At 45.0% G+C, this 22,532-nt stretch overlaps 1 protein-coding gene and 1 long non-coding RNA gene across 52 annotated transcripts in view; one reads left to right on the forward strand and one right to left on the reverse strand.

Moving 5' to 3' along the window:
• Positions 1-4,582: 4,582 nt before the first annotated feature.
• CELF1 (CUGBP Elav-like family member 1) overlaps positions 4,583-22,532 on the forward strand; it is a 91,812-nt gene continuing 73,862 nt past the window's right edge. For all 50 annotated transcript variants that reach the window (XM_077962878.1, XM_077962881.1, XM_028833431.2 and 47 more), the window contains exon 1: positions 4,583-4,784. The gene's annotated coding sequence lies outside the window, so the exon portion shown is untranslated. The remainder of the gene's footprint in view (positions 4,785-22,532) is intronic.
• On the reverse strand, positions 5,739-20,958 carry LOC144334222 (uncharacterized). Of its 2 annotated transcripts, none has more exons than XR_013403844.1 (3): positions 20,745-20,958; positions 7,853-9,040; positions 5,739-7,338 (listed from the first exon to the last, which is right to left on the reverse strand). It is a non-coding gene; the product is annotated as an uncharacterized LOC144334222 (long non-coding RNA). The 2 variants fall into 2 exon arrangements; XR_013403845.1 differs by lacking the exon at positions 20,745-20,958 and adding an exon at positions 11,281-11,313.

Raw genomic sequence — 22,532 nt, forward strand, 5'->3', positions numbered from 1 at the left:
ATCAACATCATGACCTCCAGAGAGTGGGGGACCACCAGGTTACCTAAGCAGTGGTGAACCATTTCAGGCTGGAAATGGAACAGGTCAAAAATCTCATGCTGATCTGTAGTGGAATCATGCCTGTGAAAAGTCACTGCACACGAGCCTGGGCAATATAGCAAGATCTTGTCTCTTTAAAAAGAAAAACAGGCCGGTCATGGTGGCTCACGCCTGTAATCGCAGCACTTTGTAAGGCCAAGGCGGGCGGATCACGGTGTCAGGAGATTGAGAGTATCCTGGCTAACACGGTGAAACCCCGCCACTACTAAAAATACAAGAAATTAGCCAGGTTTAGTGGCATGCGCCTGTAGTCCCAGCAACCCAGGAGGCTGAGGCAGGAGAATCGCCTGAACCTGGGAAGGGGAGGTTGCAGTGAGCCAAGATTGTGCCACTGCACTCCAGCCTGGGCCACAGAGCCAGACTCCGTCTCAAACAAAAACCAAAAAACAAACAAAAAAAACCAAGAAAGAAAAGTAAATAGGCCAGGCGCGGTGGCTCCCAGCACTTTGGGAGGCTTAGGTGGGTGGATCACCTGAGGTAAGGAGTTCAAGGCCAACCTGACCAACATGGCGAAACCCTGACTCTACTAAAAATACAAAATTACCCAGGCATGGTGGCGCATGCCTGTAATCCCAGCTACTCCGGATCTGAGGCAGCAGAATCGCTTGAATCTGAGAGGCAGAGGTTGCAGTGAGCCAAGGTGGCGCCACTGCACTCCAGCATGGGCAACAGAGCGAGACTCCGTCTCAAAAAAAAAAAAAAATTAATAATAAATAAATAAATAAAAACCAAATAGAGACAGGGTCTTACTCTGTTGCCTAGGCTGGAGTGCAGTGTCATGATCATAGCTCACTGCAACCTGGAACTCCTGGGCTGAAGGGGTTCTCCTACCTCAGCTTCTTAAGAAGCTGGAACTGCAGATGTGCATGCCACCATGCCAGGCTAACATTTTTAAATTTTTTATTTATGTGGAGATGGTGTCTTGTTATGTCGCCTGGGCTGGATTTGAACTCCTGGCCTCAAACAGTCCTCCTGCCTTGCCCTCCAAGGTAGCTGGGATTATGGGAGTAAGCCATCATGCCTGGCTATCATCATTTCCTCTATAATTATTTCTCTATTGTTATATGGCTATGAATGAACTATAATTTATCAGTCTCCTTTTATATCAAATTTTATGCTGTTTAAACAATGTTATGGCCAGGTGTCATGGCTCACACCTGTAATCCCAAAACTTTGGAAGGCCGAGTGGGGAGGGTCGCTTGAGCTCAAGAGTTTGAGACCAGCCTGGGCAACATAGTGAGACCCCTGTCTCTACAAAAGAAAAAAAATTAGTTGGACATGGTGGCACACACCTGTGATCTCAGCTACTCACAAGGCTCAGGTGGAAGGATCGCTTGAACCCAGGAGTTCAAGGTTGCAGTGGCTATGATAGCACCACTACACTCCAGGCTGGGTGACAGAGCAAGACCCTGTGTCTAGAAAAATAAAAATAAAAAATAAAACATGTTACAGTCTCTGCCATTATCCATGAATCTTTCCTTAGGATAAATTCCTAGAAAGATATGTAAAAGTTCAGATTCCTCTAGGCAGATCACCTGAACTTTACTCCCTCCACCACTTGGAGAAGTCTATTTCTCTGCACTCTTACTAACACTGGCTATGTTTTTTTTTTTTTTTTTTTTTTTTGAGACGGAGTCTTGCTCTGTCGCCCAGGCTGGAGTGCAGTGGTTCGATCTCGACTCACTGCAACCACTATCTCCCAAGTTCAAGCGATTCTTTCTCAGCCTCCTGAGTAGCTGAAACTACAGGCACCTGCCATCATGCCCGGCTGATGTTTGTATTTTTCAGTAGAGACAGGGTTTTGCCACGTTGGCCAGGCTGGTCTTGAACTCCTGACCTCAGGTAATCCATCTGCCTCGGCCTTCCCAAGTGCTAGGATTACAGGCATGAGCTACTGCTCCTGGCCAACACTGGCTTTTTTAAAAAATAAATCTTAATCTATTTGTAAGGCAAAACATGAAACAGGAAGCTTTACATACTGTTAAATCTCACACTAGGCTTTTTTTTTTTTTTTTTTTTTTTGTATTTGGACTGTTTAGCATTTTGTCTATGCTGCTGAAACCTTTTGAAGTTACAAAATCTATTTGCGTTCTTCATGTAATTGTTCTTCCCCCCAACCTTGGGCTAACAGGCTGTGGCCTTCCTCGGTAACTCAATGCAAGAGTGATATTAATACCTTGCAAGTTCCTCCCTTGCAAATGGGAGCCCTAAGTTAAGGTGCAGATAGAATAGGAAAAAGCTTCTGGTTGCTCTTCAAGAAGTATCTATTGAGTTAGATACAATGAAAAGCAACGGCGATATTAGGAGAATAACAAGATGGGTATGGAAAAGTTTCTAGTTGCTCTTTAAGAAATATTTATTGAGTCAGATACTGTGAAAAGCACTGGAGATATAACAAGATGGGCGTGGTGCCTGTCCTTATTTAGCTCATGGACAGGTTCCAAGAAGCTTCTAAAGGCTGAACATTTCATTTGTTTTCCATACCTGGCACTTAGATATACCTATTAATTAAGTCAACAATATTTATTCAGCATGTACTATGGATTAGGCATTATCGAGGCCCTGAGGATAGAGCAGTGAAATAAAACAGACAAAACCTCTATCCTCATGAAGTTTACCTTTTGGTTTACCTTCTGGGCTACTGTCAATAAAACAAGTAAAATATGTAAGTACAAAATATACTGTGAGGCCAGGTGCAGTGGCTCACGCCTGTAATCCCAGCACTTTGAGAGGCAGAGGCAGGCAGAACACTTGCAGTCAGGAGTTTGAGTCCAGCCTGGCCAACATGGTGAAACCCTGTCTCCACTAAAAATACAAAAATTAGTCAGGCGTGGTGACGGGCACCTGTAAGCTACTTGGGAGGCTGAGGCAGGAAAATTGCTTGAACCTGGGATGTGGATGTTGCAGTGAGCCGAGATTGCACCACTGCACTCCAGCCTGGGTGACAAGAGCAAGACTGTCTCAAAAAAAAAAAAAAAAACCAACCCAAAAAAACAAAACAAAACTGTGTTAGATAATGATAAGTGTTTTGGATAAAAATGAAAGTGGGATTGAAAGCATGGGGGTGTGTGTATGTGTGTGCATAGTGTGCATACGTATGCCATGCATGTGAGCAATGTAAAATAGGGTGCTCAGGGAAAAGTGGACTAAGAAGGTGACACTTAAGTCAAAGTCTGAAGGAGATGAGGAAGTGAGCCATGTGGATATCCACATGATTCTATGGAGCACAAAAGGAGACAGATTCTCTGCTTGAAACATTTCTATAACCTATAGGAGGAAATATATGGTAATATTTTTGACAACATTCTGTAAGCTATAATGGTCTATAAATACAGAATGTTTTCAGTCAATTACACATAAAACTATTAACAAGAACAAGATCATATTATCAGCATTATGAATGTATATAAAACTACCCAGTACAATTAGGGAATATGATCATGTACAATTTAAGGACTAAACGGTACCAGAAAAACTGTGGTTAGTTTTTTTTTCCCCTCCAAAGGCGACAGAGGAAAACCCTTGAGGCCTTGAGGCTTCTGCTTGGAAGCCCACTTGTTTGTGGTAAGGTAGGATATAATCAGTATTTGTGGGTATAAAAAAATTATATTCTCTGGGAAGCCAGATGATGTTACAGAGAAACCATCCCATGAGTTATTTGCATGTTGATGGGGCCAAAAGCTTCCAGAACAAAGTTTTGTTAACCTGCATTTAACTGCCTCACAAGGTCTGGAACCTACGTAATAAACATTGGCTCAAACAACAACAAACTGTACTGCTTGCGTTCCATCTACACCCAGGGATTCCTGAGTAACTCGGGAGGAAGTCTTTAAAGACCTAACCTGAGTTGTTAAGAAAATATATATACATTTTTTTTTTCTGGGAAAAGCAGGTTATGGCTGAGCAATCGGTCTCTTAATAGAATCTTTGTGAACTTCCTGATGTCGCAGCGATCGTTGCCAGGTTGTGCGTTCACACTGATTATCTTGCTAAAAGGCACTCCCTGCACTTGGAACACACATATCCACATCCCAGCAAAGAAGGAAGGCCTGGATGCTGTTGCTTATCTGTTGGGGCAAAAAGGGGCGTGCCATGTGCCCAACGCTGGCCAAGCACCAGTCACTCCTTCACTCATCCATTTATTCAACAAATATATTATGCTCCTACTCAGTGCCCAGTAGAGGTGCCTCCTTGCCCACCAGGGTCATCTAGCGCTCCTGTGGGTGCGGTGGGCGGAGTCAAGAACTTGATTCCCAGGCCTTGCTCTTCCCTCCAGTAGGGCTCGGAGACAAAGAGATGTGCCCCTGCAGCTCCCTCGGCTGAGGGCTCCGCCCGCGGCCCCAGGGGCTTAGGCGCGGCAGCTCCTCCACTTCCCCGCCCGAGGGGGCGCTGCAGTGCCCGACGCTCGGCCCGCCCCTACGCCGCGCTCCGCTCGCATCTGCGCTGCGGGCGGCACCGCGGTGATACGTTCCCCTTCGTCGCGCTCCCCCTCCTCCTCCGCCCTCCCCGCCGGTGGTAGGTGCCGGAAGTGCCGCCATTTTGGGGTGTTCTGCTCTGGCGGCAGCGGCGGCAGCGGCGGCGGGACGCGGAGGCTCCCCCGGGATTCGGCCTCAGCAGCGAGGCGGCGGCGGCTGCGGAGGCGCAGGTAGCAGCTGAGGCAGCGGCGGGCTCAGGTGCAGCCGCTGGTGAGTGCTGCGGGCGCAGGATAACGGGCCGCGAGAGGGAGGGAGGGAAAGAAGGCAAGAGGGAGGCGCCGCGGGGCGGGTCCGGTTCGGGAGGCCGCGGGTCACAGGGCCCTCCGGGCGCGGCCTCTCGTTCTCTGCGTCCTGGGGCAGGGCTGCGATCTCCTCCTGCATGTCGGGGTCCCAGGCTCCCCGGGTCCTGTCGGGCTTGCCCGGCGCGTGCCCCCGCGCCCTGGGAGACCCGCCCTCCTCGTGGCCTTGCTGCTTCTCCCCGCGCCCTTTACCTTCACCCTCTGGGCTCAAAGGCCTCGTTCCCTACCCAGTGCCAGCTCCGTTTTCCTCCTCTTTCTGGCTGCCGTGCTGGACCCAGGCTTCCTGCCCGGGACACCCCATCTCTGCCCCTGTCGCCTCACGTGTTCTTGGTGTTCACCACTGTGGGTACCGAAGGGTCTCCGCCCCTAAAAGGCAGCGCTTTTCTGGAGCCTCGAGAGCCCCTCGTTTCTCGCCCTAGATCCGCTAGGGCCTTGGCTTGCCCTCCCCCCACATCAGGTGCTCACCCTGTCGTGGCCTAGTAGCTGGGCAGGAATCTCGCACCCGGGAGCGCGGGGAACACATTAAAGCGCTTTCTTCGCTAGGGAACAGGCTTTGAATTTAAAACCGGTGGTGTCTTGGTTGTGGTCCTTCGGGCAGGATGTTGTTTTAGTTCTCGGAGACCATTGCACATGCACCAAGGAGCTTCTCATTGGTTTAGGCTCATACCCATAGTTGAGGGTAATGTGGTGAGATTTGGATTGGAATCTGTTTCCGCAAAATGGAATCTCTTTCTCGCCAGGAGAGAGCTGTAGGTTTATTACCTTCGAGTAAAAAGACTGTATAACAGTTTTAAGGAGCATGAAATGCTTTATAATGTGTGCAGTGTAAGAGGTTACGAATACTCAATCTTTTACAGGAACTTCATTTTTTTTTTTTTTTTTTTTTTTTAAGACGGAGTTTCACCCTTGTTGCTTAGGCTGGAGTGCAGTGGCGCGATCTCGGCTCACTGCAACCTCCCCAGGTTCAAGCGATTCTCTTGCCTCAGCCTCCCAAGTAGCTGGGATTACAGGCATGCGCCACCACTCCCGGCTAATTTTTGTATTTTTAGTAGAGACGGGGTTTCACCATGTTGATCAGGCTAGATGTTCCCGAACTCCTGACCTCGGGTGATCCACCCGCCTCCCAAAGTGCTGGGAGTACAGGCGTGAGCCACCGCGTCCGACCGACCGGAACTTCACCTTTTGAAGGTCTTTTCACTGTCTTTGATTACCCGTGAATTGGGAAGGCTTTAATTGCATGCTTTCCCCTTGCCCACAAGTGTAGTTTCTCTCTAAGTGCTATGGAAGTTTCAGCCTCTCCATTAATCCTTGGTGAGAATGAAGGCGTCTCCATATAGAATCACCCTTTCTGTTTTAGCATTAATGAGTCCACTTAGAAAATCATGGGATTACTATAGCGTGCACAAACTGTTGCTACGGTGATTTTCTTCTCATGCTAATTTTTGTATTCTTCTGGCTTTACTTCCCTAGTATGTGGTTTCTGATGATGAGTTAGCCAAGATTAAAGCAGCACTGTTGGTAAAGCAAAGCTGGAGCTTTCAGCTATTGCTTTAACCAGGAAGGTTATGGTTCCCCTAGTGGTTCTTTTCTCATGACAGTCCACCACCTGTTTCCATTAAGAATGGCCTTAGGCCCAGAGCATAGACCTCAACTTCTATTCAGCCATTCATTCTGATCCCTTTAAAGAAAAGAAAACCCAGGGTTTTCTTTAAAGATTGTGCTATCTAGACTTAAGATCCACTAGCAGGAGGGGCTGTTAGAGTTGGAATATCTTTTCTAGAACCCGTTCACTTTTTGGATGAAGAAACTGAGGGCCCTAGAAGTTAAGTGACTTACTTGCCCAAGGTTATGGTTTTTTTTTTAAACAATATCATGAGTATAATAATGCAGTCTACCCTTTGAGATGTAATGAAATGGGAAAGGACCCTGACTTGAAGTTAGAACTAGGCCTGGATTGTAATGCTTGCTCTGTCATTTACTAGTTATACAACCTTGGGAAGTCACTCAACTGTTCTGCTCCTCAGTTTATTCTCACCTGCAAAATGAAAGAAACAGCATCTGTCTCACATGGTATTAGTTCAGCTTCTGTAATATGGTGAAATACCCATGATGTAATAGGCAGACAGTGAAGTTTTTAGCCAAAATGATTTATTTTTCTAAAGATTTCCATGTATTTTTCTTAATACAGAAGTTACAGATTCATTATAAAAAATACATATAAGTCAAAAAAGGAAGAAACTCACCCATAGTGTCACCACTCAGAGATGATTGTTAAATATTGGGTCTTTATCTTGCCCATCATTTTTATATGCTACAGAAATGCCTATTTTCGCAAAACAGGCTTATCCTAGTCACAGTTTTGTGATGTGGGTCCAGTCCCAACCCCCCAGCCCCGACCCCGCCATGGAGTCTTGCTCTGTCACTCATACTGGAGTGCAGTGGTGTGATCTCAGCTCACTGCAACCCTGCCCGCCGGGCTCAAGCAATTCTCCTGCCTCAGCCTCCTGGATAGCTGGTATTACAGGCACTTGCCACTGCGCCCAGATAGTTTTTGTATTTTTAGTAGAGATGGGGTTTCACCATGTTGGCCAGGCCCATCTAGAACTCCTGACCTCAGGTGATTTGCCCATCTCAGCCTCCCAAAGTACTGGGATTATAGGCGTGAACTACCATGCCTGGCCTTTATTTATTTATTTTTGTAGAGACAGGGTGTCACTGTTTTGCCCAGGCTGGTTTTGAACTTCTGAATAAAGATGTGAGCCACTGAGCCTGGCCTACATGTTAAAATTGTGGTTAAAAACGCAAAATTGGCTGGGCGCGGTGGCTCACGCCTGTAATCCCAGCACTTTGAGAGGCCGAGGCGGGCAGATCACGAGGTCAGGAGTTCGAAACCAGCTGGCCAATATGGTGAAACCCCGTCTATACTAAAAATACAAAAATTAGCCAGGTGCAGTGGCATGTGCCTGTAGTCCCAGCTACTTGGGAGGCTGAGGCAGGAGAATCGCTTGAACCTGGGAGGTGGAGGTTGCTGGGAGCTGAGATTGCGCCACTGCACTCCAGCCTGGGCGACAAGGCAAGACTCTGTATCAAAAAAAAAAAAGACTCACAACATTTACTAACTTAGTCATTTTTAAGTGTTCTGTGACGTTAAGTACATTCACACTGTTGGAAAACAGATCTGTGAGTTTTTCATTTTGCATATCTAAAACTCTATACCTGTTAGACAACAGCTCCCCTTTTCCCCTTCCCACTAGCCCCTGGTAACCACCATTATTTGTGTTTCTACGATTTTGACCACTTTAGATAACATCATGTAAGTGGTCATGTCTGGTTTTTGTGACAGACTTATTTCACTTAGTGTAATGTCCTGAAGACTCATCCATGTTGTACTATGTGACCGGATTTATTTCCTTTTTAAGGCTAATGCTTCATTGTGTATATATATATCATGTTTATGGACTGCATCCACTAATGGACTTTTGGGTTGCAGCTACCTCCTGGCTATTGTGAATAGTGCTGCTGTGACTGTGTGTGCAAATAGGTATTCCAGCCTCTGGAACAGTATCATTTGTTTTGGATATATACTCCAAAGTGGGATTGCTGGATGAAGTGATCATTCTGTTTTTAATTTTTATTATTTTGAAAGAATGCAGTCCACTGGAATAGTTTTTTTTATTTTTATTTTTTTAAGAACCCCTATACTGCTTTCTATAGAAGTTGCACCATTTTACAGTCTCACCAGTAGTACCCAAGGGTTCCAGTTTCTCCACATCCTCACCAATCTTTTTTTTTTTTTTTTTTTTTTGGTGGCCATCTTAATGGGTGTGAGACACCTCACTGTGGTAGTTTTTATTTGTATTTCTCTGCTGACTAGTGATGTTGAGCATCTTTTTGTATGCTTGGCCATTTATATATTATCTTTGGAGAAATGTCTGTTCAAGGCCATTTCGCAGTTCTTAATCAAGTTTTTTGGTTTTTGTATTGTTGAATTATAGACGTTCTTTATATTTCCTGGATTTTTTTTTTGAGACGGAGTCTCGCTCTGTTGCCCAGGCTGGAGTGCAGTGGCGTGATCTCTGCTCACTGCAGCCTCCACCCGCTGGGTTCAAGCGATTCTCCTGCCTCAGCCTCCTGAGTAGCTGGGACTACAGTCATGTGCTACCATGCCTGGCTAATTTTTGTATTTTTAGTAGAGAGGGAGTTTCACCATGTTGGCCAGGCTGGTCTTGAACTCCCGACCTCAGGGGATCCCCCCACCTCAACCTCCCAAAGTACTGGGATTACAGGTGTGAGCCACCACACCCAGCCTCTATTTTCTGGATATTAACCCCTTATTAGATAGATGATTTGCAGATATTTTCTCCCATTCCGTAATTTGTCTTTTCACTTTGTTGATTGTATGCTTTGATACACAAAATATTTCATGTTTGATATAGTCCTATTTGTTTATTTCTGGTTTTGTTGCCTGTGCTTTTGGTGTCATATCCATGAAATCATTGTCAAATCCAGTATCATGAAGTTTTTCCCCTATATTTTCTTCTAAGAGTTTTATAGTTTTAGGTCTTACATTTAGGTTGTTTTAACCTTTTTTTTTTTCTCTTTTCTTTAAGACGGAGTCTCACTCTTTCGCCCAGACTAGAGTACAGTGACTCGATCTTGGCTCACTGCAATCTCTGCTGCCCTGGTTCAAGCGATTCTTCTGCCTTAGCCTTCCTAGTAGCTGGGATTACAGGTTCCTGCCACCGTGCCTGGCTAATTTTTGTGTTTTTAGTAGAGACGGGGTTTCACCATCTTGGCCAGGCTGGTCTTGAACTCCTGACTTCGTGATCCACCTGCCTTGGCCTCCCAAAGTGTTGGGATTACAGACATGAGCCACTGCGCCCGGCCCGTTTTAACCCTTTTTAAGTGTGTAATTTAGTGACATTAATTATATTGAGATGTTGTGCAATCATCACTGTGATCTTTCCAAAATGTTTTCATCACCCTAAACAGAACCTCTGTAACCATTAAGCAATAACTCTCAATTTTCCCTTCCCCCCTGCCTCTTGTAGCCTCTAATCTATCTTTGTGTCTGTGAATTTGCTTATTCTAGATATTTCATGTAACTGGAATCATGTAATACTTGGCTTTTTGTGTCTAGCTTATTTCACTTAGCATGTTGTTTTCAAGGTCCATGCGTCATTTTGTAGTATGTATCAGGACCTAATTTCCTTTTTTGTTTTTTTTTTTTTTTGAGATGGAGTTTCACTCTTATCGTCCAGGCTGGAGTGCAGTGGCGCGATCTCGGCTCACTGCAACCTCCGCCTCCCGAGTTCAAGCTGCCTCAGCCTTCTGAGTAGCTGGGACTACAGGCATGAGCCACCTAGCCTGGCTAATTTTGTATTTTTAGTAGAGATGGGGTTTCACCATTTTGGCCAGGCTGGTCTCAAACTCCTGACCTCAGGTGATCCACACGCCTTGGCCTCCCAAATTGCTGGGATTACAGGCATGAACCACCGTGCCCGGCCCTGATTTCCTTTTATGGCTGTGTTCCTCTACTTCTTGAGGTCAGGAATGTCTCCTTTATTTTTCTGTCCTCTGTTGGAGTTCTATAAAGGTTTAATTGATTATAATTGATGCTCTTCATGTGGATTGCCAATCACAAGAGAGATGTCTACTGACATATTCAAACTTCTTGAAAATACACATGTCAGCATGTATAATAAAGTAGTCTATAGCGATAATCCGAATCACTGTGTATAGTATTTAAAATTTCTAATCTAGTCAGATTTTCCTATCTTTGAATGTACAGCATTTTCTTTTTTCTTTTTTTCTTTTTGGAGACAGAGTTTCGCTCTTGTTGCCCAGGGTTAAGTGCAATGGTGCAATCTTGGCTCACTGCAACCTCCACCTCCTGGGTTCAAGTGATTCTCTTGCCTCAGCCTCCCAAGTAGCTGGAATTACAGGCATATGCCACCACCCCCAGCTAATTCTTTGTATTTTTAGTAGAGACGGGGGTTTCTCCATGTTGATCAATCTGGTCTTGAACTCCCGACCTCAGGTGATCCGCCCACCTCAGCCTCCCAAAGTGCTGGGATTACAGGCGTGAGCCACCGTGCCTGGCACAGCATTTTCAAATAATGTGTACTGAAAAATATCACTTGGAGAGGTTAAGAATTGACAAGTTCCTGCCTTTGCTTTATACCTATAATATATGAATGACTTTGTTAGGTGGATCAATTTCTAGGTATTGTATGTTGTGCACAGATAAATTTGTAAATCTGCCATTAATGGCCTAGTTAGGCTAATACTTTCGGGTATGAACATTTCAGAGATATTCATAGGTGCCAGGCACGGTGGCTCACGCCTGTAATCCCAGCACTTTGGGAGGCCAAGGTGGGCAGATTACGAGGTCAAGAGATTGAGACCATCCTGGCCAACGTGGTGAAACCCTGTCTCTACTAAAAATACAAAAATTAGCCGGGTGTGGTGGCACTCATCTGTAGTCCCAGCTACTCAGGAGCGTGAGGCAGGAGAATTGCTGGAATCCGGGAGGCAGAGTTTGCAGTGAGCCGAGATCACGCCACTGCAGTCCAGCCCGCCAATAGAGCGAGACTCTGTCCCAAAAAAAAAACCAAAAATACTCAAAGGTCTCTCAGTTTGTTCTAGTGTGAAGAAAGTTGGCCAGGCGTGGTGGCTCACACCTGTAATCCCGGCACTTTGGGAGCCTGAGGCAGGCAGATCATCTGAGGTCGGGAGTTCAAGACGAGGCTGACCAACATGGAGAAATGCTCTCTCTACTAAAAATACAAAATTAGCCAGGTATAGTGGTGCATGCCTCTCATCCCAGCTACTTAGGAGGCTGAGGCAGGAGAATCGTTTGAACTAGGGAGGCAGAGGTTGTGGTGAGCCAAGATGGCGCCACTGCACTCCAGCCTGGGCGACAAGAGCAAAACTCCTTTCTCTCCCCGGCGCCCTGCCCCCCCAAAAAAGATACTGAGAGTATCTGTCAATTGCATGAAAGGCCTTTCTCCTATTTTTCTCCCTTAAAAAAAATTAGGGAGGCCGAGGTGGGCGGATCACAAGGTCAGGAGATCGAGACCATCCTGGCTAACACGGTCAAACCCCGTCTCTACTAAAAATACAAAAAATTAGCCAGGCGTGGTGGCGGGCGCCTGTAGTCCTAGCTACCCGGGAGGCTGAGGCAGGAGAATGGCGTGAACCCAGGAGGCGGAGCTTGCAGTGAGCTGAGATGGCGCCACTGCACTCCAGCCTGGGTGAGAGTGTGAGACTCCATCTCAGAAAAAAATTTATATATATATATATATATGAGAGGGACTGGGCATGGTGGTGCATGTGTGTAATCCCAGCACTTTTGGAAGACTGAGGCAGGTGGATTGCTTGAGACCAGCCTGGGCAACATAGCTAGACCTCATCTCTACAAAAAATACAAAAATTATTGTATTTTTGTACAAATTTTGTAAAACTTTCGTATAAAAAGAAGAAATAGAAAAAAGGTCTCTGGCAGCTGGGCAAACTTTATGCTTTAAGACTTCAGATTTGCTCTTTGTTATTAATCTCTTAATAATGCTCATTATTAACAATATGTTCCTTACTATTAACATCTTAATAACCTCTTAATAACTTATTATTTACCTCTTAATAATGGGTATTGGAGACTTTATGGCTTTGACTGAAGGTCAATATTTATTTATTTATTTATTTTTGAAATGGAGTCTCGCTCTGTCACCCAGCCTAGCGTGCAGTGGTTCAATCTCAGCTCACTGCAACCTCTGCCTGGAGGGATTCAAGCAATTCTCATGCCTCAGCCTCTCAAGTAGCTGGGATTATAGGTGCCCGCCACCACGTCCAGCTGAGTTTTGTATTTTTAGTAGAGACAGAGTTTCTCCATGTTGGTCAGGCTGATCTCAAATTCCCGACTTCAAGTGATCTGCCCACCTCGGCCTCCCAAAGTGCTGGGATTACAGGCGTGAACTGCTCCACCCGGCCTTAATTTTTGTATTTTTATTAGAGATGGGATTTCGCCACGTTGGCCGTGCTTGGCCAGGCAGATCTCGAACTCCTGACCTCAAGTTATCTGCCTGCCTGGGCCTCCCAGAGTATTGTGATTACAAGCATGAGCCACTATGTCTGGCCTATTCTTTGATTTTTGATTTTTTTTTTTTTTCTTTTTTGAGACTGAGTGTCACTCTTGTTGCCGAGGCTGGAGTGCGGTGGTACCATCTCAGCTCACTGCAACCTCCGCCTCCTGGGCTCAAGCGATTTTCCTGCCTCAGCCTTCCGTGTAGCTGGGATTACAGGTATGTGCCACCACACCTGGCCAATTTTGTATTTTTAGTAGTGATGGGGTTTCTCCATGTTGATCAGGCTGGTCTCAAACTCCTGACCTCAGGTGATCTGCCCTCCTCAGCCTCCCAAAGTTGATTGCTATTAATATAATGCTATAGTTACTAGAACACATATACTAGAGTTACAGTACACTGAAATGGTCAAAAGGCAAGTAGAATAGAAATAAGAAAATTTTGATGAAAATCTGGAGAATTAAGTCTTTCTGTAATTGAGAGTTGATTCTTTGATTGTGGAATCCTGAAAATGGAAATGGTTTGAAAGGATGGTGTGACTTGAATGGGCTTTATAAGCACAGCCTGGTAAGGATAACTGACAGCTTGGGACAATGGATTTAGGGTACCACCAGTTTAACATTTCTGGGCGTGTTTTCCTATCTTTAAAGTGGAGATACCAACTCAGAATAGTAATGTGAGGATTAATTGAAGTAACTTATGCTAGGCACCGAACAGTGCCTGATACAGTATTGATAATGCTGTTTATTTTTCCGTGTGTGAAATGGGCATACCATTCACTTGTCTCTTGGGTCAGTAATGCGTTTCAGCCAAATGAAATAAGTAACACAGGTGAAATGCCTAGCAGTGCCATACGTAGATGAGCAGTACCTAGTATATCAATGTTCCTTTTGTTTCCTTTTATGAGTGCGTTTTGTTTTGCATTTTCTTGTGTCTGTTGTGGCTTGAGGGATGAGATTTGTGTGTCTGAAATGCTTTGCTAAACAGGGCATTGTTCCTTGTGGAATACTTGGGTAATATGGTTTCCTGGATTTCATATTCACTGTTTCTACTTTATGTGAGAATCTAGTGTTGGGAGGCTTCTGCGTTCAAAGAAAACTGAAAATTATAAATGAATATATTGGATTTGTAATAGGGGACACCTGGGTCTCTTTGTAGTTTAAAGTGACGAGTTCAGGCGGGGAGGAGGGCTCTAATATTTAGAGTTGTAATGCAGATTTAAGACTTAATCAGTTTTAGCTATTTGCTTTGTAAACTGTATTGTATCAAGAGTCCTTATTTGCCAAAAACAGCTTTCTTTCTTTCTTTTTTTTTTTTAGAGATGGGGTGGGGACAGGGGTCCGCGGGTCCACTATATAGCCCAGACTGGTGCAAACTCTTGGGCTCAAGCAGTCCTCCTGCCTCAGCCTCCTGAGTGGTTGGGATTGATTACAGGAGGGCAACATTATGCCTGCCTTGAAGACAGTTTCCTTGATGAGACCTTTGTAAAATAACTTTGACCTTGTTGTAGAATTGGTTTAGAATCTTCTTAAAGTGGAGGTTTCTTTATGGAATTCTATAGTTATTTTTTAACCTCTGCTGTGCTGTGGAGGCCATGAGTATGTATTTGTTTATTTTACACTTCATTAAGTTCCAGATTTGTAAAGTTTTGGGCTTTTTTTTTTTTTTTGGAGACGGAGTCTCGCTCTGTCACCCAGGCTGGAGTGCAGTGGCTGGATCTCAGCTCACTGCAAGCTCCGCCTCCCGGGTCTACGCCATTCTCCTGCCTCAGCCTCCCGAGTAGCTGGGACTACAGGCGCCCGCCACCTCGCCCGGCTAGTTTTTTTGTATTTTTTAGTAGAGACGGGGTTTCACTGTGTTAGCCAGGATGGTCTCGATCTCCTGACCTCGTGATCTGCCCGTCTCGGCCTCCCAAAGTGCTGGGATTACAGGCTTGAGCCACCGCGCCCGGCCAAAGTTTTGGGCTTTTTTGGTCTGCCGTTGTTTTCTGAGACAAGGTCACTCAGGCTGGAGTGCAGTGGCGTTATTGTGGCTCCCTGTAGCCTCAACCTCCCAGGCCTCAGTGATCCTTCCCCACCTCAGCCTCCCAAGTAGCTGGGACTATAGGTACGCAACACCACGCTTGGCTAATTTTATTTTTTGTAGAGATGGGGTCCCACTATGTTGCCCAGGCTGGTCTTGACCTGCTGGCCTCCAGCAGTCCTCCTGCCTCAGCCTCCCAAAGTGCTGGGATTACAGGCATGAGCTACCATGCTGGCCTTCTTTTCCATTAGAGACAGAATCTCTCTTTGTTGCCCAGACTTGAGTGCAGTGGTGCAGTTATAGCCTGGAACTCCTGGACTCAAGTGATCCTCCAGCCTCAGCTTTCCAAGTAGCTGGGACTACAGGTGCACACCACTACACCTGGCTAATTTTTGTAGTATTTGTAGAGACGGGGTCTCTCCTGGTCTCGAACTCCTGTCCTCAAGTGATCCTCCTGCCTTGGCCTCCCAAAGTGTTGGGATTACAGGTATGAGCCACTGTTCCCAGCCCTGTTGATATTTTGTAAAGCTTAACACAGTCCATCCCTTTTGATATTTTCTAAAGCAGAGCACGGTGGCTCATGCCTGTAATCCCAGCACTTTGGGAGGCCAAGACATGCAGATCACATAAGGCCAGAAGTTTGAGACCAGTCTGGCCAACGTGGTGAAACTCTGTCTCTACTAAAAATACAAAAATTAGCCAGATGTGGTGGTACGTGCCTGTAATCCCAGCTCCTCAAGTGGCTGAGGCACAAGAATGGCTTGAATCCAGGAGGTGGAGGTTGCAGTGAACTGAGATCACACCACTACACTCCAGCCTGGGCAACAGGGAGACCCTGTCTCAAAAAAAAAAAAAAAAAAAAAAAAAATTAGAGAAAATATCAACAAGAATGATGAGTTTTTGTTTAGTGATTGCATTGATACCTGATGGATCTCACTTAATCGAATTTGATGTGCTACTTTTAGATATGTTCATAGGTGCAGATATGGCTTTATTTATTTGAGACAGTTTCATTCTTGTTGCCCAAGCTGGAGTGCAACGGTGCGATCTCAGCTCACTGCAGCCTTCGCCTCCCGTGTTGAAGCGATTCTCCTGCCTCAACCTCTTGAGTAGCTGGGTTTATAGGCACCTGCCACCATGCCTGGCTAATTTTTGTATTTTTAGTAGAGATGGGGTTTCACCATGTTGGCCAGGCTGGTCTCGAACTCCTGATCTCAGATGATCCACCTGCCTCATCCTCCAGAACTGCTGAAATTGACGTGAGCCACCGCGCCCAGCCTGACACGGCTTCAGAAAGAACTCTCCACTAACTTTATGACCTCCAGTTCTTCTTTTTATAGCTACATTCAGCTTTGACAAAATGGAGTTGAATAATTTTTTTTTTTTTTTTTTTTTTTTTTTTTTGAGACGTAGTCTCGCTCTGTCGCCCAGGCTGGAGTGCAGTGGCGCGATCTCGGCTTACTGCAAGCTCCGTCTCCTGGGTTCATGCCATTCTCCTGCCTCAGCCTGCTGAGTAGCTGGGACTGCAGGCGCCCGCCACCATGCCCGGCTAATTTTTTGTATTTTTGGCAGAGACGGGGTTTCACTGTGTTAGCCAGGATGGTCTTGATCTCCTGACCTCGTGATCCACCCACCTCGGCCTCCCAAAGTGCTGGGATTATAGGCGTGAGCCACCGCGCCCGGCCGAGTTGAATAATTTTACTTTCTAAGTTATAACTCCATGAAAACTGTGTTTTAGGGGGAATGTCTTTAGTTTGAGGATTATGCAAAATAAAGTTTTTTGGTTCCTGGGCTAAGTTTGTAGTGTTATACTTTTAATTTTGAGACAGTCTTGCCCTGTCACCAGGTTGGAGTACAGTGGCGAGATCTCGGCTCATTGCAACATCTGCCTCCTGGGTTCAAACGATTCTCTTGCCTCAGCCTCCCGAGTAGCTGGGATTATAGGCATGCGCCACCATGCCCAGCTAATTTTGTATTTTAAGTAGAGATGGAGTTTCACCATGTTGGCCAGGCTGGTCTCGAACTCCTGTCCTCAGGAGATCCGCCTGCCTTGGCCTCCCAAAGTGCTGGGATTACAAGTGTGAGCCTCCACCCCTGGCCAAGTAGTTTCCATTTTCATAGTAACATTGCTGCTCTTCAGCAAAATAGTCATTAAGTTAGAAACTGTCACCACTTTCTTCTTGTTCTTTTATTACCTTTTTGTTTCCTTTGAGATTGAGGTATGCTCTTGCAGACTGTGTGAATATGTATGATACTGGTGATAATGTGGGGTGACTAATAGTCTACTGTGAGTAGACGGTGTTTTTTAACCCAGTATTATTTGGACATCTGTTAAGTTTTTGTTAATTTCTGTTTTGTACAGATAATTTACTGTAGGCTTTTTCCAGTTTCTTTGTACTTCTAGCATTTGTGTATGGGAAACATTCTACTTTTCTGCTCCGGCCGCCTTCCCTCACACTGCAGTCACATAGCGCAGCTGGTGTTTCTTTCCCAGATGAATTCTATCTGGGTGTTGCTGCTGCTAACTTACCATGCTAGATTGGGTGGGATATTTTCAGTGAGAAACACCTGTGCCATTTACTGGCTGCTTGCCTGTTTTTTGTTTTGTTTTGTTGGGTTTTTTTGTGTGTGTTTTTGTTTTTGTTTTGAGACGGAGTCTCTCTCTGTCGCCAAGGCTGGAGTCCAGTGGCGCCATCTTGGCTCACTGCAGTCTCCGCCTCCTGAGTTCAAGCCATTCTCCCTGCCTCAGCCTCCCAAGCAGCTGGGATTATGGGCGCCCACCACCATGCCTGGCTAATTTTTGTATTTTTAATAGAGATGGGGTTTCACCATCTTGGCCAGGCTGGTCTTGAACTCCCGACCTCATGATCCACCCACCTCGGCCTCCCAAAGTGCTGGGATTACAGGCATGAGCCACTGCGCCCAGCCTGCTTGCCTGATTTTGAGTGCTCTCTGAGCAAGAGTCTTGTGGGGGCCGGGGAGTGAAAGGAAGTCAGGGTGGTGGTGACAGCTTGAAAATGCATAACTCTTTGACATTTGTCAGCTAGTGGGTGATTACTGCATGATGAAGCAGCACTGCTTTGTGTTCAAAGTCATTTTAAGCCTTATAGTAGGCTTTCAACAAGGATATTTTACTGGAAGCTGTTTATGTGGTAAAAGATTATTTATCCCTTAGGTCTATATTTCCTAGATGGCTAGAGCAAGAGGAGCAGATATCACATTTCGTGTTTAGGAATGCTTTTCAGCCCCTCCCTGCTCATGATTCAATATCTGTTTGTCATTTAGTGCACAGCTAACCTTTTTCATGAGGCTTTTCCTGTCCATTCATTCCCATACCTGATTTAGTGTTTTATTGATGTATTTTATTATTTCAGCAAGATTTTAAGCTTTTTGAGGATGGAAACTGCCTTGCTGCTTAGTGTATTGCATATACTTTAGGGGAGTGGTTCAGGCACATAGTCCCTACTCTAATTATACCTTGTGATCTAGCCCCTCTTGTAATACCTTATTGCACCAGAGGTGGACACCTGGCCCAAGCTGGGCAAATCGCTTTGTCCTAGGAATTTGAGATCGGAACTGAGATTCAAGTCTTTAGGATACAAATTGTCACCTGCATTCAGAGAACTCAGGACATAAAGTCAGATGCTGGTATGCAGCCAAGTTCAGGCTCATACATGTGGAAGCGGTGAAGGTCATTCCGTAGGGAGGGAGAAGTAAGTAGATTTCATCTGGAAAGAAGCATAGACTAGAAATGCAGTTCTGGAGAGAGGGCAGCCATCCACATGCAGAATACAAATCTGGATGCCTAAAGACTTTCCAGGTGTGGGCCTGTTTGGAGTTCTTGAGATGGTCTAGTACTCTTTCAGTTAGTTCTAGTTTTTGTGTAAGCTATCTGTTATTTTCAGCCAAAAGAACTTTGAGTTAGACTTAGTACAGAGCTCTGCACAGCACTTGTAAAATTTGAAGTTTAGAATAGTCCTGAGTAGCTAGAATTGCAGGTGTGCGCCACCATGCCTGGTTGATTTTTTTGTATTTTTAGTAGAAACGAGGTTTCACCATGTTAGCCATGGCTGGTCTCGAACTCCCAACCTTAGGTGATCTGCCCGCCTTGGCCTCCCAAAGTGCTGGGATTACAGGCTTGAGCCACCGCACCAGTCGTTTGAAAGAGCGCTCTTCCCGCCCGCCCCCATGCCCTCCTTAGCCCCAGGCAAAAGGCTGCTGGAGGTCTTGACTCCTTCAGTATATGCATTTGCGCTTGGTGTTTAGAATGCTTTGCTAGATCAAGATTATGAGTTTATTTTTTTAACAAGTTTTTTATGATTATTTGTTTATTTTGTTTGTTTGTTTGTTTTGTTTTTGTTTTTTTAAGGAATATGAGCCTGTTAAAAATAATACTGCTATTTCAGATAGGAAACTTAAAGTGAGCCATCAGTTTTAGAGAATTTTTGTTTGTGAGGCATATGGATTCAGTCTTTTCTTCATTTCTAGTTAAGTGGTGTTTGTTTTAGTTTCCTGATTGTTTCCTCTTAAAAAAATGTTGATGGGCTTGAGTGGAACACAATAATGTGGGTTGAATGGCTGTTGAGACTTTAAACAAAGGGTAATGGTGAGTGGCTGTGTGCCCAGTTGATGGAGTCTGTCTGGTCCCAGCTCAGTAACTTCATGAATGATCTGTGAGAGGAGCATCACAGTGGTGTTTTTCTCTTTGAGAAATGTTAATGAGGGAGAGGGGGAAGCTCTGTGAAAGACAGTTTAGTGCTTCTAACGTGATTTTTTTTCCCTGTGATCTTTTGGTTTGTTAGGTTGAAAGACTTTATTCCAGAGAAATGTAAAAATTCCCTGTAATACTAATGAGCAGGAATTAAAAAGAGACAAGCCAGTTTTGAAATGGAGATTTATATGCAACCTGGTACACAGCCAACATCAACATTCTGTCTTCCATACATAGATATGTAGGATAGAAAAAGCTAGAAGATATTATTTGATATCAGAGGTCAAATGATGATTGCAAATATATCTAAACAATATTATGGGCCAGTCGTGGTAGCTTATGCCTGCATTACCAGCACTTTAGGAGGCTGAGGCAAGAGGATTGCTTGAGGCCAGGAGTTTGAGACCAGCCTAGGCAAATACAGGGACTCTGTCTCTACAAAAAAAAAAATTATTTAGCCAGGCATGGTGGGGCACACCTATAGTCCTAGCTATTTGGGAGACTGAGGCAGGACTCAACTCCTTGAGCCCAGGAGTTGGAGGTTACAGAAAGCTATGATTGTGCCACTGTACTCCAGCCAGCCTGGGCAAAAAAGTGAAACCCCATTTCTTTAAAAAATAAAAATAAAAATAAGATTATGCCTTCATGTGTTGTGTGTATTGTGCTAAACCCAATGCTGTGCATAGAGGAAATTTTACAGTCTATAGTTTACCTAAGCACTGGGGCCTTGCATAAAGTAGATATCTGATAATTATTTGTTGACTACTCCATGTTAAATGGCACTTTAATTTTATGTTTTGGAACAGTTCAGTATTAAGGATTAGTAATAGGAAAAAGACTTAACATTGAAATTCTGTGAATTTAAGTCATTGTCTTCTGAAGATGGAGTACTTTAAAAACTCCAAGGAGTTATCTGGAAACAAGCATAAGCAGCTTTCCATCAAAAGACATTATGGTTAAGATAACGTACTGTAGGCCTGGTGTGGTGACTTACGCCTATAGTCCCAGCACATTGGGAGGCTGAGTCAGGCGGATCACGAGGTCAGGAGATCGAGACCATCCTGGCCAACATGGTGAAACTCTGTCTCTACTAAAATACAAAAATTAGCTGAGTGTGGTGGTGTGTGCCTGTAGTCCCAGCTACTCAGGAGGCTGAGGCAGGAGAATCGCTTGAATCCAAGAGGTGGAGGCTGCACTGAGCCAAGATGGTGCCACTGCACTTTAGCCTGGGCGACAGAGCGGGACTCTGTCCCAAAAAAAAAAAAAAAAAAGATTTGTACTGTAAAAACCTTTTGGAGCTCTGATCTAGAAACCTTGTATTTTACATTGCCTGAACAGTCAGAAGGCTCCTAGACAACTCTGATTTTGGCTCAGTTTTCAATAGCTCCAGAAAATAAGAAAAGGAGAATCTGATACTGCTGGCGGTCTGCACTCTTGCCTTTCTGGGCCAAGACATGCTTTTCCAAATAAAATCGAGGAAATAGTAAACCACTAGTAAAAATGAATAAAGCATCCAAGAGTTTGCCTCCTCTCATGTCTTGTTTTCTCCTTTTTGTTTCTAGGCTGTCTGATATTAAACTTACGTGCCAAAACTATACTGTGGGCTTGTCCTTCCTACTTCCTCTTTCAAGTTTATGGGAAATAATTATGGAAAGACATTATGTTTATTATGTATTCATTGTTTTTATTGTGTGCTGTTTCTGCTTAATAGCCTCTGCATACATTTACAAGTGCGATTTTATTTATTACTATTATTTTTTGAGATGGAGTCTCACTCTGTCACCCAGGCTGGAGTGCAGTGGCACATTCTCAGCTCTGCAGCTCCCGCCTCCCAGGTTCAAGTAACTCTGCCTCAGCCTCCCGAGTAGCTGGGATTACAGGTGTGTACCACCACGCCCAGGTAATTTTTGTATTTTTTTAGTAGTGATGAGTTTTCACCATGTTGGCTAGGCTGACCTCTAATTCCTGACCTGACCTCCGGTGATCTGCTCAGCTTGGCCTCCCAAAGTACTGAGATTTCAGGCATGAGCTACCACACCTGGCCTATAAGTACAGTTTTTTAAAAAAGCTTGCAAACCTCTTTACTGAGCTAATTTGGGTTATAGATAGCATTGGGAAACTATCTATCTGTCTGTCTGTCTGTCTAATCTATCTATCTATCTTTTTTCTGTTTTTAGTAGAGATGAGATTTGGCCATGCTGGCCAGGCTAGTCTCAAACTCCTGGCCTCAAGTGATTCACCTGCCTTAGCTTCCCAAAGTGCTGGGATTACAGGCGTGAGCTGCCGTGCTGGCCAGAAACTATTTAAAAACAAACTCTTACACGGAGTACAGTGGGTGGCTCATGCCTATAATTCCTAGCACCTTGGGAGGCTGAGGCGGGCGGATCGTGAGGTCAGGAGATCGAGACCATCCTGGCTAACACAGTGAAACCCCGTCTCTATTAAAAATAGAAAAAATTAGCCGGGCATGGTGGCACACGCCTGTAATCCCAGCTACTCTGGAGGCTGAGGCAGGAGAATCACTTGAACCCAGGAGGTGGAGGTTGCGGTGAGCTGAGATCGCACCACTGCACTCCAGCCTGGGCGACAGAGCAAGACTCTGTCTCAAGAAAAAAAAAAAACTCTTGTGGGCCTGCTACAGGAAAGCTTAGGTGAGTAAATATAGCAAAACAAGACATGATTTTTTTTTTTTTTTTGAGACGGAGTTTCACTCTTGTTGCTCAGGCTGGAGTGCAGTGGTGCAACCTTGGCTCACTGCAACCTCTACCTCCCAAGTTCAAGCGATTCTCCTGCCTCAGCCTCCTGAGTAGCTGGGATTATAGGCATGCCCCACCATGCCCGGCTA

This window comes from Macaca mulatta, chromosome 14, assembly GCF_049350105.2.
Source record: "Macaca mulatta isolate MMU2019108-1 chromosome 14, T2T-MMU8v2.0, whole genome shotgun sequence".
NCBI lineage: Eukaryota > Metazoa > Chordata > Mammalia > Primates > Cercopithecidae > Macaca > Macaca mulatta.